The 17,152-nt window shown below is 26.7% G+C and overlaps 1 long non-coding RNA gene across 1 annotated transcript; it reads left to right on the top strand.

Annotated features, from left to right (window-relative positions):
* Positions 1-15,043: 15,043 nt before the first annotated feature.
* LOC136090122 (uncharacterized) lies at positions 15,044-16,840 on the top strand. The gene is made up of 3 exons (XR_010643187.1): positions 15,044-16,084; positions 16,166-16,258; positions 16,439-16,840. It is a non-coding gene; the product is annotated as an uncharacterized LOC136090122 (long non-coding RNA).
* Positions 16,841-17,152: the final 312 nt, after the last annotated feature.

The following is a 17,152-nucleotide window of genomic DNA, read 5'->3' as shown; positions in this document are numbered from 1 at the left end:
ACGTAAAGAAACACGATGTGAATGTGCTGTTTGTGAAAATAGACCTCCGTTATGTTTTTGCAAATGTTTCAGAATCGTATCATTCGAAAGAATAGGTTTACACTTTAATTTTCATGAAATAAATTAAAGCATTATCAACATTTTACTTTTATCTGTTTTAAGCTATTTCTGTTTTTATAAGCATTTAAATTAGGTTCCTTGGGTTTTTAAAATAAAAACTTGAGTGTAATATTTTCTGAAATCAAATGTGAAGCGAAGAAAAAAAAAAGTGAATTGACATAGCCAGTCATGCACAAATATTATTTGAAATAAGTTAGTATAACTACGAGTTTACTCGTAGTTGGCAAACTCATGACGCCGGCTTACTACGAGTATTCTCAAAGATGGAAAATATCAAAGTCCCACTAACTACGAGTATGCTTGTAGTTGGCAGCAAACGTGTTAATGCTATTGACGTCCGTAGACGTCCAAATTAAAAATTAAGACGAAGTTTGACTAATTTGGACCTCCAAGGTTGTCTAATTAATTCATGGAAACCCGGAACAGATTTGTTCGTCTATGACGTTTAAGGACGTCAAATGCCCACTGGAATTTGGTAAACGCTCCTAAAAAATTTGTCAAACAAAAAAAATTAGAAATTTGAATAATACATTTATAAAAAGTATTGTTCATATTATATTCATCATTTTTTGACTTTTTTTTTGGGTTGCAAAATTGTCTACATAAAATTACCTTTTGAAGAGTTTATTGAACATGTTTTTTACGTATTTTATACAGATTTTTGACGTTTATAAAACGTGTATTATACGACAATCGTATATATTTGAGATTCGAATTAATTAACTATTTATGCTAATATAAGTGGCATAAGTTAGTAATGTCTAAGATTCTAAGAAATCTTAGACATTACTAACTTATACTTAAGAAATAACCTAAAAGTAAACAAGTGGAAAAACACCACTGACGTTTTTAATTGGTTTAACTGCATATACCAGACAAAAATAATTGTTTCTTCATCCAATTCGACATAAATGAATTTTACCCATCCTTAACTACCGAAATATTTAAAAAAAAACGTTTCCTTTGCAAAACATCACACCACAATAAAAGACGACCAACTTAGAATTATAATACATTGCCGAAAATCCCTCCTCTAATGCAGCAAAACAGGTGGATAAATAAAACGAATTATGAAAATTTTGATATAACATCAGGCAGCTGCGATGGCGATGAAATTTGTGAACTTGTAGGGATCTACATACTCAATAAACTATCCAACATAATTATAAAAACCGACATAGGGCTTTATTGTGATGATGACTCGTTGATAGTATGTAATTCTAACAAACTACCCAAAGTAATTATAAAAACAGACGTAAGACTTTATCGTGATGATGGCTTGTTGATAATATGTAATTCTAACGGCTAAGGAATGGAGCGAATGCAAAAAAACAAAATCCAAAAGTTTAAAGACGTTTCAAATAAATATAAAAACAAATCTTAAATCTGTTAACATCCTTAATGTCACTTTTACTTTAGCCTAAAACACCCGAAAAACTTACCCAACAAAGTTTATATTGGATTAACGGAAGGTGAGTGGAAAACCAGATATAACAACCACAAATCATCATTCAGTAATGTTAAATACAAAAAGTCGACCGCGATATCAAACTACGTCTGGGATTTGAAAACCCTATACTAACATGTTCTATTCTCAAGTCATTACCCCCCTACTCAAATATATCCAAAAGGTACCCACTATATCTGTTTGAGAACTTTACTAGTTTATCGTACCAAAACCTGAGGAACTGCTAAATATTAGAACGGAAATTATATCAAAGTGCCGCCACAAAAATAAATTAAAAAAAAAAAATTACAAACCTCGCTACAAACCTAACTAACAAATAAAAATAACTATATAATCTAATTCATATATTTCTAGACTAACTAATAAACTACTTACTAAAAAAAAACTCAGAGTTGAAATATTATATTTTATTATATTAGCATATATACATTAGCTAATTCCTGGTACTGCGTATCTCTCTCTCTTTCTCTCTCTCTCTCTCTCTCTCTCTCTCTCTCTCTCTCTCTCTCTCTATATATATATATATATATATATATATATATATATATATATATATATATATATATATATATATATATATATATATATATATATATATATATATATATATATATATATTAGGGGTATGACTAAAAAAAAAATTTAAGAATTTTTTATTCCCCATGTAACCATGAGTGGAGAAATTATATTTATAAACATAAAATATATTTTTTTTATGTAAATTGTCAAAAAAGATCACCCCTCAAGCTAAAAATAATTTTTTCTATCTTTTTAGTGAGTTATAAATTAGAAATATAATAGAGAACCCAATCTTACTCAATATACGACTGTGATCACAAACATCATAAATTCTACAGATTTCTTTACGAGATAACTGAAACTTTTAATAACTGCAATTTTCGATTTGAACCCTGTTGGACCGCGCGGAAGTGCTTCAGCATTTTATAATTGGTTTTTTGTATATAACCGGAATTGTCTTGTTTAACTTTGTCAAACTGTTATCTTGTGTTTTGAACATTATGTCCAAAAATAGAGTTGCTTCAAACAAGAATAAGAAAGTTTGGGAATCAAGTTTAGTAAGGTTTGAAAAAGCTAATACTTCCAGAAAATGTACTACTGTTGTTAAAAGTATTAGTGAAATGAATAAGATGCCAACAGAACAGCGTATCATTGATCGATTTAAAAGTTTGTCATCAAATGTGAAAAGTAGAAAGGAGAGAATTGCAATTGTGGCTGAAGAAACTAAATTGCTATGGAGAAAGCTAAATATTCCTATTCAACAAGGGAAATCGGCAGCAGAAAGAAAAATAGAAAATGTATTGAAAAAACTTGACAAAGATAGTCGAAAACCCGGAACTCAAAATTTTACACGATTGTTTGACATAACCGATGAGAAAGGTGAATGGTTGTGTCAGGAAGATAAAGAATTTTATTGTCTTCAAAAGTCAACAAATGGAAGAGCTGGATATTGTACCACAATTAAAGATGCTGAAGGTATTCATCCAAGAAAATTAGTGTTGATAAAGAAACAAATGTCCATCAGTCAAGGACAAGATTTTGTTGAATCAGCTAGTGAAGGAGAACCTTCAGAAAGTGAAGAGCAGTGTTCCAGCAGTGATATTGAAGCTGAAGGTCCTTCATCATCATCTAAAAAACAAAAAACAAATTCAGCTGTAAATTTAGTGATTTCTGCTAAGATTAGTACCAAAAAAGCACATAAAGTCTGTAAAACTCTTTCAGAAAGTGGTATTTCTATTCATACTCCAACGCAAAGTGGTATCTACAAAGGTGTTATGAAAGAAGGAGAAAAGTTGAAAGCAAATTATATGGAAAACCTAAAAAATGAAAAGTGGTCTTTGCACTTTGATGGAAAACAAATAAAGGAATTGGAACATCAAATAGTTGTTTTGAAAAATGAAAATAGTTAGGTTAGGCTTGCTGTTCTGGAAATGATGAATGGAAAAAGTGAAACAATATATAATGGGATAAAGCATGTGCTAGATGAGTATGAGCTGTGGCCAGCCATAAAAATGATTGTATCTGACACAACATCTACAAATACAGGATTAAGAAATGGTGTAGTTACACGGTTACAGAAACATTTTAAAACCATTGGACTAGAAAAGCCTGTTTTTATTGGATGCCAACACCATATTCTAGATACTCTTTTGAAACATGTCATGAATGATCTTTTTGAAGTCACCATATCTCCATTACCCTTTTGTGACAAGGTTGCAGCAAGATTACGAAAACTTGAAGCTATTGTTTAGTAATATTGAAAATCCTTTGACGAAAGTGAAGCGAACTCGCTGGAGAGATGACATGGATTTCCTGAATCACTTAATAGCATGTTATAGAAAGTTTAAAAGCACAGGTAACTTTCCAAAAGTTAATTTCAAATCACTTCCTGCTATAAGCAATGCAAGGTGGAATTCGAGAGCCATTTTTATTCTACTTGCTTACATTTTAGTACCAGAATACCAAGAATCAGAATCAGCTCAAGCAGCATGTGACTTCATCTGTGGTTCATGGGGTGATATATGGTTTGGGGGTCACTACTTCAATCCTGCAGACTTTGTTAATCTATTAGAAGCATGCAATGAGCATCCTAAAGCATTGAAATCATTGAAAAGGTTTTGGTCCACTGAGCCAACACTAATACCAACACAACGTTCAAATATATGTGCAGAACGTGCTGTGAAAGTGATGCAAGACTTAATGCCATTATGCCATAGCATAGAAAAACTAAATATTAAATACTTATTGTCAAATACACAGTAGAAAAATTTTAATTATACATGTTTATTGGTTCCTATAAAGTAGTGGAAGATGTGTTGCAAAACTACATTTTTTAAAAAAAATTTACAAATATTTTTTAATTGGGGGGTGAACTTTTTTGACATATAGTAAAAATGCTTGTTATTTTTCTGATTTTTGCACAAAATCTCCACTAAATTTAGTATGGGGATATAGGGTTGCAAAATTGTCATATCCCTAATTCCTTATTTTAACATGTAACAGAGAAAGTTTGTTAAATAAACGAAATGAGTTGATTTCAAAATGCAGGCACATGAATAAATTCCTCTTATCTTTTTTTGACACCGGTGATGAGCTAATATTCTTTTTTCCTTTCGTTGCAATCAATTATATTTTAGCAAGGTAAAGATCCCACTACACAGTATTTTGTAACTTTTCCAGGTCTTTTTTGTTTTTGATTTTGTATTCAATTGCTATTGATTGCCGCGAAGGCGTGAAACTTAAAGTACTATAGAAAAGTTGTTTTTTCTTGTTTAATATATATATATATATATATATATATATATATATATATATATATATATATATATATATATATATATATATATTTATATATCGCTCTATTTGAAACACCTTTTATTGAGCACTCTTTTATGACTTTTATGATGAGTTTTGTTTTTGCTTCGTTAATATGTATATATATATATATATATATATATATATATATATATATATATATATATATATATATTATATATATATATATATATATATAAATATATATATATAAGTAAATATATATATATATATATATATATATATATATATATATATATATATATATATATATATATATATATATATATATATATATATATATATATATATATATATATATATATATATCGTTCTATTTGAAATATCCGCAAAATGTCCTCCACATATAAAAGAAATGGCTATGTTTGAAAATGATTTAATTAATCTAGTTAAAAATAATAAATTTCGTAAAATGACAACAAGTTTTAAGAAAAGCTGACTAGCAATATAAAATTTTTGCGCAAATCACATGAAACTTTAACTAGAGCTGACAAACCTTCTAACACGTCCAGAAGTTCCAAAGAAGAATATAACCACCTCCTTAAGAACGCCGTTACATATACATATAAAAAAGCTGACCAAAATCTGGAAGATCGAATAAATGTTGAAAGTTTTAAATATTGAAATACCTTTCAACTAATCATGATGTTTTTAACTGAACTGAATTAAATGGCACCTTCAACTGTTTTATCACTCTAAAAAAAAGTAATATGTCACGCCACGAAATCATTATCATTTAACAATGGTGAAGCCTGGATTTAAAAAAGTGGAGGTTTATTTGATGTCACCATAGGAGCCTTTAATGGCGCAGAAGTTAGTGAGTTAGGTAGAATACTTATCTTGTTTCAATTATCACAGTCTTATAATGAAGATGAATTCGGATTGTATAGAGATGATTGTCTAGCAGTGTTTAAGAACTGGAGTGGCCCACAGATGAAAAAAATTAAAAAGCATTTTGTGAAAATTTTTAAAGACAATGATCTTCTCATATCCATCGACTGTAATTTTAAAATTATTAATTATCTGGACTTAACGTTAAATCTTAATGACAGCACTTTCCAACCTTACTTGTAGCCTGGTAATTCCATCAGTTATATAAATGCTGACTCTAACCACCCTCCTAGTATACTGAAAATCTTCCTCAAACTATCGAACTAAGATTGTCAACCAATTCTTCAAACGAAAATATTTCTTAAAAAATCCATTCCTCCTTATCAAGGTGCATTATTTAAATCAGATTTTATCAGCAAATTCGCTTACTGTTTAAATAAAAAAACCGATCCCATTCAAAAATCACAAGCGAAACATAATCTGATACAACCTACCTTTCAGTACCAATGTTGCAACATAAATAGTCGTTTTTTGAACATGATAAACCTGCACTTCCGGTTGGTCACAAGTTTTGTAACATATTTAATCGAAATACCATTAAAATAAGCTAGTCATATATGCCAAACATCAAGTCCAAGGTAAAGATGTGGAAAATTATGCAACTGTCTCAACAAATCCAACTGCCCCATGAACACTCAGAGCTTGTGAAAGAACGTCGTATCAAGCCACTGTGTCGTCAAATAAACCTAACTACAAAGAAAAGTATATTTTGGCTTATGTGAAATTCAAATCAAATTTTGGTGTGCTATTTACCTAAAATCTTTTAACATTAATAAATATAAAAATGATACCGAGTTGTCTAAAGAAATTTGGGACATAAAAGACAAAATGTTTACACCCTTAATTATGTGAAAAATTGTAAAACTTTGCAATCCTTCTTAAGCTTGCTTATACGAAAAAGTCCTTATTTTAACATATAAAGGTGATAACTTGATAAATAAACAAAATGAGTTGATTTCAAAATGGGGACACAAGAATAATTTCCTATTATATTTTTTTGACACCGGTGAATAGCTAATATTTTGTTTTTTCTTTGGTTGCAATCAAGTATGTCTTAGCAAGGTAAAGATCCCACTAAACAGTATTTTGCAATTGTTAGCGGGGTTTTTTGTTTTTGATTTTGTATTCAATGGCTGATAATTGCCCTATAGGTATGAAACTTAATGTAACATAGAAAAAGTTGTTTTTTCTTCATCAATTATATATATATATATATATATATATATATATATATATATATATATATATATATATATATATATAAATTAGTAAAAACACTTATCAAATTTTTGATAATTTTAGATAAGTGTTTTTACTAATTTATTATTGCTCTGTTCTTTTAGAACATTGAGCACTCTGTTTGTGGAATACACTAATATAATTTATATATATACATTTTTTTAAGTCTTTGGCCATATGATACTGAAAACTAACCCTCTTTTATTTGCATTTAATGTTTAGTCAGGTAACCTTTTTCGCTTGAAATTTAAAGTTTTATCATAAATATATAATTTTCACAGATTGTTTTACTATTATCATCTTCACACCACTTTAAATTAAAATAATTTCTTAAACTACAGCTATTTTATCAATAGAAATGTCAAAATATGATTCGAAATTAGAGCAACTAATGGGGGTGTTTTACCATAGAATTTTGTAAAATGCGTTCACGACCTATTTCCACAAATTTTGTTTATGTACGCCACTAGTAACAGTTTCGTTTATTAATAAAAGGAAGAAATAATAATGAATGTATTTATTGTATAGAAATAAATTTAAAGTTATAAATAATGGCTAAAAACATAGCTAATTTGTACAGGCAAAATGTTATTAGAGTCAGAACTACCAACTTTAAAAGACATTTTGCGATTAGGTCTCTTTCTTAGAAGGATTGAAGAAAATGACCAAAGTTAAAGACTAACTTCTGAAAAATTGTGAATCAGGTGATTCAACCAACCTTAACACAGGTTTAATTTTTATTTTTTTAAATGGTAGTTTAAAATTTTACGTACTTATTTTTTTTACAGAAAATAAAAAATTATTATATGTTGGAAAAGCGGAGTTATTTAATTTTTAAAGAAAAAACTAGGATTCAATCTTATCTAGATTATTTGTGCGCTACATACTAAGGAATTGCTACTTATGCATTTAATGTTAACTTTAGATGGAAAAATTTTATCTGAAAATAGATTCTTAGGAAACATTAGAAAACTTATTAACATAACTTATCAACAAATTTTCCTATTTTGACATAAATCCCTCAGCTTGAATTTAAAATAGCATCAGGTGTTTTTCCTGTTGACATAAAGGAGGTTCAAATTGGTCCACACAATTATTCAAGATGGTTAAATCTTGCAAAGAGACTACTTTGAATCTGGTGCTCTAAGCATTGTTTAGAAAACAAAGATCTACAAAACTTGAAATTGTTAGCAGAGTTCATGATGGGTGTTTATTCTATTATGTTGTTTGAGCTTAATGTAATAAACTTAGTTATATAAATAAAGATATAATTCATTAATTTACTTAAATACCATAATTTACTTTAATATTTTTAACACAATTGTGATTATGTAAAAGAAAAGTAATTAATTTTAGCCTAAGCATAGCTGGATTCAAGGTCCACACCATATCCTTGAACAACTAGTCTTGGTAGAAAAACAAAACAAGTTTAATAAGGAAATTGTATTACTGCATTTCTGCTCTTCTGCCTGGAATGCACACAGTGAATGTATTCTTCAGACAATCCTCTGCAGTTCAGATGAAGGAGAAAAGAGATTTTAAGTGCAGAAGATAATTGATGTTAAAAACAAAAAGGATGTTGGAGAAATAGAAGTATGTCAGTGATAAATACTGAATCAAATAGTCTAACAGATTTAATCAATTGGCAAACAGAGGAGATCGGTGGGTCATTTTTTCTTGTTGTTTGATGAAAGATGATATTATACATTTATTAATAATCTAATGACTGTATCAAACTTTCCTAATCAATTGTCAATCTATTGAACGCATTGTAAAAGAGGTCATTAGGGCTTCAATGTCGATGTGTGATACCGAGAGAAGAGACTCTCTTATGAGGGCTACAATGGCTCAAAGAGAGCTGATGCGTGTGTGCCAATTTAAGAAAGTTTTGCTGAAATTTTGTAATCAGTAATTTAACTTTTTATAATGGCTAAACAATTTATTTCAGAAAGATATGCGGAAAATACTGTTATCAATATTATAATGTCTTATTAAACGTATAGACTTAATATACCATAAAATTGTAATTTATGATGTAACTTTAATATATTATTGATGTAACTATGTATATATATATATATATATATATATATATATATATATATATATAATATATATATATATATATATATATATATATATATATATGTATATATATATATATATATATATATATATATATATATATATATATATGTATATATATATATATGTATATATATTTATATATATATATATATATATATACATGAATATATATATATATATATAAATATATATATATACATATATATATATATATATATATATATATATATATATATATATATATACATGTATATATATATATATATATACATATATATATATATATATATATATATATATATATATATACATATATTTATATATATATATATATATATACATATATTTATATATATATTTATATATATATATATATATTTATATATATATATATATATATATATATATATATAATTTAATGGATTCCAGAAAAGCAACTAATGGTAAAATGTAAAATTTGCCGAAGCTATTCTGTTCGTAAGTTAGAAATTCAAACTTATACAATCTAACTTACTTCACTAAGTGCACCAACTAGAAGGTAAGCCATCGGACTTTGCACCTCATATGTTAGTTCTAATACTGCCTAAGGTTAGCTCTTCGTTTATAAACTCTTTCCTATTCTTAATAGGCGTCAATGTAAAAGAGTTGTAAATGTTAACAAAAAAAAAAAGCTCTTCATTACTGGATTCTTTCCTTCATATTTTTGTTATTGGTTGCATAACTGCAGTTAATATTGTAATAATAATGTAATAATATGATATATTCAAAAATATTCTAAATATGAATACGCTAATGAATATTATTATTATTATTATTATTATTATTATTATTTTTATTATTATTAGTGCGCATAGTTACGCCTATTGTTCGTATTGTTACTTATGGTTCTGTATTCTGTAAAATACACTACTTCTTAGTTTTTAAGTAGTTTCTAGACTTTTTTAATGCGCGGTTATATGTTCCATGCGGTCTTTCGAGTAAGATCAGCAAGAGTTGATGTACTTTTATTTTTAAGAAGATTTGATGTTGTTCATTGTTTAAAATAAAAATTTAAATAATCGTTTTTTTGTTGTTGGTTGTTTTTATTTTTCTAATTTTTATAGTTATTTTTACAGCCTGTTTTCATTTTTTAAAAGAAGTTAGAAATAAAATGTCTGGTAAAATAGTTTTTTTTAGTACTATCTAAATAAGAATACTGTAATTTATCTAATCTTCTAAATATGAGTACTGTAATTTAATAGTATTAGTGTCGTTTCACTTTTTTTTTTAATAAAGAATTTTCTAGGCTTTTCTAAAAGCGTTTCATTACTCCACGCGGTCAAGCAAGGTCTTCCAGCCGATTAGAGCTGATAAATTTTTTGTTTCAAGTGGAATTGATGTTGTTCATTGTTTAAAAACTAAAATTTGTTTATTGTTCGTTGTTTTTATTTTTCTGTTTTTTTTAGAAGAAGTTAAAACTAAAATGACTGGTAAAATAATTTTTTTTAGTACAATGTTTCTTTTTTAGTAAAGTGTTTTACTTTTGTCTTCAGACTTTTTTGATCATTTTAAGCAAGCATTGTTTCATTTTTTAGAGTAGTTAGAAGGAGCTGAAGGCCTTTTTCGTAAGTATATAGTGTATAGTAGTTTATTTATAGTTTATATTAGTAACATAGTTATATTAGTTTATTAATAGTTTATATTAGTTTATATAGTATATAGTAGTTTATTTATACTTTATATTAGTAAGTTTTTTTATAGATTATAGATTAGGATTAATGAGAATAAAAAATTTTTTTAGACAGGCAAGCTGACAGCGACTTAAGTAAGTTTTATTATTTAGATTTTATTTGAAGATTTCTTATGGTGAAACACTGTGTAGAAGTAAGAAAAAGTTAGATAAGTGTTAATACTATTATATATATATATATATATTTATATATATATATATATATATATATATATATATATATATATATATATATATATATATATATATATATATATATATATATACATATATATATATGTATATATATATATATATATATATATATATATATATATATATATATATATTGTCGGTAAAGTTTCTTTTTTAACTTTTAATTTGTTTATTTATTTATTTTTTAGTTCTCCTTCAAAGGCGAGTTGGTAAGTTAGGCATACTGTTCTTAATTTATTTTGTAATTTAGTATAAACTAATAATATTTTGATAAAGTCTACAACTTTTTTTTTACTATTTTTTCAACTTTTTTTTATGTAAATGTACTTATGTTATGTACTTATGTAAAAAAAATTCATATATTTACAATTTTTTCCATCTAGATACATTGTCAAATGGCAAAGGGAAAATTTCATTTAAAATGTCTTATGTACGTGTTTTTATTTATCTTTTAGCAAGCAAGAAGAACATTTAAGTTTATGTTTTTTTTAGATAAAACACCTAACGGTAATTATAAGTTCTCAACTGCTATAATATTTGCTTTCTTATAAGTAATACATTATTTTAATTATAATTTTGCTCCATCATTTAAAATTAAAATTAATATATATATAAATATATATATATATATATATATATATATATACACACACACACACATATATATATATATATATATATATATATATATATATATATATATATATATATATATATATATATATACACATATATATATATACATACATATATAAATTTTATTTTTTGTAAATAACTTTTGCTCTCCTACAGTAAGTGTAGGGTAGATTATGATGAGCATCTTAAGCGGAAATTGGAATATTTTCATATATAATTATGCTGGATCCAAAATTATTGCGAATAATCAATTTTAAGGGATCTCTATTTATGATTCACTTAGATATTTGGACACCCGAAATTTTTTTTTAAAAACACAGAGGTTTTAAAAAAGTAGCAAAAGTGCTCATATTACCCAAACCACTTGGTAATATGAGCATTTTAAATTAGGTCAAAAAAATAACATTAATTAAATTTAAAAATACTAATCTGACAATTAGAACAAATATTTTTTTATCAAAAGCATTATCTAATTTTTGGCATAAACTTAAATTTAAAAAAAAGAGCCTAATATCTCAAATATCTTCTGTTTTTTAAATATATTTTGTTTTGCATAATTTATGGACAATCCCTTACTGTTGTATATTTAATGTCTGTTTTCTGGCCTTTTTTAGTTACATGTATATAGAAAACATGTTTGTTAATATTTACTGTAATGTGATCTTACAAACATCTTAAGCTATTTGCTAATGCTTTGCGTAATTGTTGTTTTGTTACTGTTGTAATGTTTTGTGCTGATAGACAGCTTGCTTACCTTCTCGTTGGTGTCTATCGTTAAAAATGATTACAGGTAGTTTCACTAACTGCTTTTAATCATTCACTAAAAGTCAAGATAATATTTAATATTACAACAGTACAATTTTTATATCTCATCATATTTTTTTTTTATCTTTAGTGTTATTAATTGGCTTTTGATTAAAAGATTTTGGTTTCAAAACTGAACACCATTGTCAAAATGCTCTGGGTAAAGTAGTTTTTAAAAATCCGGTTTCTATTTTGTTCTTTTTTAATTTTTACTAACTTACTTTTCTATAACTTCCTGCTAATATGGAATCAGGTAAATTTTTAAATCACGGTGATTCAATACTTATGAAAGCTTGTGATTTTATTATGCGCATGCGTCTGATACAAATAGTAAAATATATTAATATTTATTTACCGTGTTAAAACATACTATACAGCTTGAAGCATTGTCTCACATTTTAAAAGGAAATTTGTATGTGTTTATTATAATTTAAATAAATAAAATGGTAGTTTACATATTTTAGCTGCTATATGCACAAAATCCAAGTGAAATTTATGTTTTAACTTGTACTATACTAAATGGAACAATAAAGTGTAATATGGTTTAAAATAACACATAATATACATTTCAATTATGGTCGAAGCAAAATTTTTATGACATTTGGGTTTGTTTTGTATAAAAATATTATTCATTGTCTTTCCAAAATTATAAATTCATAACCTGTCATTTTTTTTATGAAATTTAATTTCAATATTTACTTAAGAGCTTTTCAAGAACATCTTTTAAAAGATGGTTGAAAAACACCAACAAAAATTATTAAGAGTTTGCAGAATTGGTGGAAATTTGACAGGAAAAGACGTTTTAACAATTGCCGGTAAGACTGAAAGAATATTTAATATTTTTAAAATAAAAACAAATAAAGATTGTTTAGAGGTTCACCCACAACAAATATGCCTTAAATGTTATTCAACTATGAGAAATATTGAAAAACGAGGAAATAAAAAACTCAATGTTACACTTTAAAGTTGGTTAAAATGTCCAACAAAAGAGTGTAAATGTATTTTTGGTAAGGTTGGTCGAAAACCAAGTCCCAATCTTGGAAAACCGGGAATTTTTAAAGGAAGGACTCAATTAAATATAAACTTGTTTTTTGAGTCGTTGCCCTTACCTTTAAACAAAGAACTAATTTCTGAATTGAATCTGCAGCTAAATCCACATATAGCATTATGTATTTGTAAGATTTGTGGGATCACACAAATCTTACAAATACATAATGCTATATGTGGTTATATGTACATAATGCTATATATGGTTATATTTGGTATACTGGTTGACTCATTATTCTCCCGGGAGAATAATGAGTCAACCAGTCATAATCAAAGATTGTCAACATTCGTTTTGCAGTCTATGTATTACATCAAATATTAAAGGTAAACTTGAAAGTGAAGCAAAATGTCCTATATGTTCAACCTACATCATGATTATAAAAATAGCCTTTGCAGTTCTTTTCATATATTAGAGATAATGAAACATTTATATATGGCATGCAAGATATGTGGAATAAGTTATTTATAAGACAAATTTATAAACCATGAGTGCAAGAAAGATAATTTAAGAAATAACTGCAGCACAATGGTTGATGATTTATATAAAGTTAATAAATCAAGTCATATTCCACGTGATATTGAAGATGCACTGTTGCATGTCATTAAACAAAAACTCGATAATTCGAAAACAAATACAATAGAATTTCTATCTGGTGGGCCAAGAGTAAGAATAATAAAATTTGTAAAGTACTTAAATTTGAAATAAATAAAAAGACTTGATTGTTTTTGAATAAACATAATTAAGATTTATGTTAATTATATATTTATAGATTCATTTATTATTATTTTTGGTTTATAGCCCATTTTTTTAACTGTTAAACCTTAAATGATAATTACTTAATATTGTAGGTGGTTAAATTCAAAAAATATTAACACTGCTTCAAACATTAAACAAAGAGTAGTTGCAAATGACTTGGCAGGGAGTGATCTTGTTGTGTTAAATGCAGATTTTACTTTTCAAAATAAAAATAATAAGTTAGTTTTTTAAATCAAACTTACTCCCTGGGCATATATAGACAATCTGCCTGAAAATATTGAAATTATGCTAAATATTCTTGAAAGGTGTGGAAATTTGTAACTGAAAATATAAGTATAAAGAAGAGTAAATGTTAAAAATGTTTTTCTTATATCTTATGTATTTATTTGAACATTCTAGTTATAACTTAATAAAACATAAAAAATGATGAAATACTCATTAAAATTGGAGGTGGTTGATTTTAAATGAGATACCGAATTGTAAACCAAGACCAACCAAACTCAAAATCTAATACTATTGTGTTCAGCACATTTGAGGCAAAAGATTATCGAATTAATCTCATGGTATGGCTATCTCGATATACACTACAAGTTGACCAGATACAAAAAATAATATGGCAGTGAGTTACAATTTATGAAGAAAATAGCATCATAATTTAAATAAAATTCAAATATTTTATGTTGATTTATTTAATTTTAAATTTTTTTAGAAATTGTTATGTTCGTGTTTTTACGTTTGGAGATTATGATTTCCTTTGCAGTGTATATGGAATCACAGGAGCTATCGGTAGATTTTCTGTATTTTAAGAGATTTTATGTAATAAAGGTTATCATTTTGTTTTATTTTCTTTAGTTTACTTAACACCCTACAATAATGATAGTTTAGCTGTTTTTATAGGTTGACATTGCTGTTTTTTTTGTGATATAACCAAAAAAAATATTCAACTGGCTCCAATTAATAGAAAGGACAGTGTTTCACAAAGATCTTTAAAGTCTTTAAACATTGATTTTCATCGTTTTCAAAGTAATGACGGAAATTTAAAAAAGGCGAAGTTTTTTAACAATGTCATTAATGAAACATTTAATATTCCTCTAGATCAGGTTATTTATTTTCAGCACTATTTTTTGGATTTTTAATGCTGGTAGTGGTTTCAGTGGTAGTGATGGACCAGTTGATGTTAAATCTAAAAAAAATTATAATTTTGTTTTTAGGTCGCTGTACCCGCTTTACATATATCTTTAGGTACCTATTTGAAGTTTTTTAACATGTTTGAAGATGAATGTCACTTAACAGATATAAAACTTGCTGCAGAACTTGCATTACAAAATAATGCTATTGGAAGAGAGGATTTTGACAAATATGTTAACATGCATATTCAATCAAATGTTATAAAAAGTATTATTGATGACTGTGATAATAAAATAACACTTTTACAAGAAACAATTTCAGTGAAAGTTTTATGTGAACCAGATATGTGAACCAAAAATATGAATTTTATTTAATTTAGAACAAGACCTTTGAAAGCTACAAAAAATATATCAATTTCAATTCGATTTCCAACAATTTTTGTAGCATATGTTTTAAAATATTTTTTTAGATAAAAGAACTAAATTCATTGAATGAAGCAAACATTCTTGATGAAATTTCAGGTCCCTGCATTCAGCAACTTGATGAAGTTTTAAAGGCTAATCATGTACAAAGACAGGCTTATCATGGGAATTGTTTTGTTGGAAACCATGTTCACACAATGCTTAAGGTTTTTTTAATATATTATATTTCAAAATCTTTATTAATAAAAATATTTTAAAAATTATTTAATTTAACATATTTAATTTAGTCTGAGCCTTTGCTGGATTTGTGCAATTCTATCCCAAAATTAATTTCTAATCTTGGTTTTATTGACACTGATGTTCATTTACTATCAAATAATGTGAGTCAGAAATTTAAACCGTTGTTTCAATATTATTCAAAATGTCATACCTTCATGAACAACTCGCAATCTTTTCAACAGAATGATATTCAGGAGCTACGTAGGAGTTAGAAATTTGATTAATTTATTTACAAAATACCTATTAAATTTTTTTCATATTCGTTAATTATTTAATTTTAGAATCAGCAATACGCAATCTTATAAAATTTTATCGCTTGACTTGGCCAAATGAATCTATAACTCCGAAGATGCACTTGCTTGAATCCCATATTCTTCAATTTATTCAAAAATGGGGATAGGGCATTGAAGTTTATGGGGAACAAGGTGGCGAAAGTTTGCATGCCGAATTTAAAAATCTTAATCGTTTATTTTGGCACATGAAAGGTTGTAGTCGCTTGAAAAGCACTTTGAAGGAACATTACATACGAAACTATCCAAAAACCGAAGCATTGAAGCCGGAAATTAAAAAAAGAAAAACATTTCGAGCGTAAATTAAATTGAGTCCAAATATGTGTATATATAGTTTATATTTGTTTTGAAATTGTATCGTAATTTTGATACGAAGATATCAAAATATAGTATTTATCCTAACAAATGCATTATTATTAGAAAGGATACTTTCTAGAACTAGAAAAGAAACTACCCTCTCCCGCATTCTTGGATTTTTGCCGTATGCACAGCCAGGAAATAGACGCATGGGTATTTTACTAATTACAATATGTTAATAATCTATGTTGGATACAGGATTGTGAAATGCGCTTCTTTTTTTATTATTATCAGCAGTGGCGAACTGGTTGAGGGTGCCAAGGTATAATTGCACCCTAGACCCCTACCTATCCTGAAAAGGGTGGGCCCACTCGGTCAACAGACACAATATCTCATGAGCATCATTCG

Source organism: Hydra vulgaris, chromosome 13, assembly GCF_038396675.1.
Source record: "Hydra vulgaris chromosome 13, alternate assembly HydraT2T_AEP".
NCBI lineage: Eukaryota > Metazoa > Cnidaria > Hydrozoa > Anthoathecata > Hydridae > Hydra > Hydra vulgaris.
The sequence above is the reverse complement of the archived record's forward strand: the minus strand, read 5'-3'. Positions and strand labels throughout refer to the sequence as shown.